The sequence below is a fragment of the Myotis davidii genome, unplaced genomic scaffold (assembly GCF_000327345.1).
Source record: "Myotis davidii unplaced genomic scaffold, ASM32734v1 scaffold9, whole genome shotgun sequence".
Lineage (NCBI taxonomy): Eukaryota > Metazoa > Chordata > Mammalia > Chiroptera > Vespertilionidae > Myotis > Myotis davidii.
The window spans coordinates 949,927-950,860 of record NW_006299435.1 but is presented as its reverse complement, the minus strand read 5'-3'; the positions used below and the strand labels follow the sequence as shown (position 1 = coordinate 950,860).

General features: G+C 49.4%; 1 protein-coding gene across 1 annotated transcript in view; it reads left to right on the top strand.

Annotated features, from left to right (window-relative positions):
* Nucleotides 1–934, top strand: part of LOC102772253 (polyribonucleotide 5'-hydroxyl-kinase Clp1-like) — a 20,130-nt gene that overhangs the window by 16,870 nt on the left and 2,326 nt on the right. The window lies entirely within an intron of this gene.

The following is a 934-nucleotide window of genomic DNA, read 5'->3' as shown; positions in this document are numbered from 1 at the left end:
CAAGAAGGAAGCTCTTGCATCTTTCCAAGGAAGAGCTGATGGAAGCTCACTCTAGGGCAGTGATGGCGAACCTATGACACGCGTGTCAGAGGTGACAGGCGAACTCATTTTTTTGGTTGATTTTTCTTTGTTAAATGGCATTTAAATATATAAAATAAATATAAAAAATATAAATCTGGAATGACAGCGCGTGTGGATTGGTGGCTGCCTCTCGGATTGGGTTGTTTGGGACTCGGAAGAAGACTTGTTTGTGACTTTGCCTGTCGGTCAGTCTGAGGCTTAACCCTATATCGGCTCCCCACATCTGTTAAAAGATCAATACAGATTCTTTTTTTCTTTAGACTCAGTATGGCACATCTTCTCAATCTAAGTTCTGTACTATCAACCTTCTTACCCTACTTATTCTCTATAGGGGGGTCTGCAGCACCCTGGTAGAGTCCTATCCGTCCCAAGTGTGGGGGTTCTCAATGTGGGGTGGGGGTTACCTAGGGGAATCCTGTTCCAGCCAAAGGTGTGGACGGAGTCGGTGAAGACTAATCACCCTCTTCCTACAGTGGAGTCCTATCCCTCCCAAGAGTGGGGCTTACCTAGGGGAATGGGGGGCTTACCTAGGGGTCCTTGTTTGGGCGCCGATGTGAGGTTGGGCCTCGGACTGACCTGTTGGCGGGGTCACAAGCGGGCCTTCTTCTGAGTCTTGAATGGCCCAGTCTGGGGAGTGGCTGCTGATTTGCACACGTTGTCATTTAGAAAGTGAAGATGGGGGAATTTGCCGGAAGCCTGTACACCCTTGCTGCTTGGCACAGTCGCTGCGGGGAGGAGACATCTGCAGGGCTTGTGTTTTGGGGGACCTGGCGTGTGTGGCATATGTTTGCTTCCCCTCTTAAAGCTATGTGTTTTAAACAGGATCACCTCCCCGAGAAAGGTTGTTTCCACA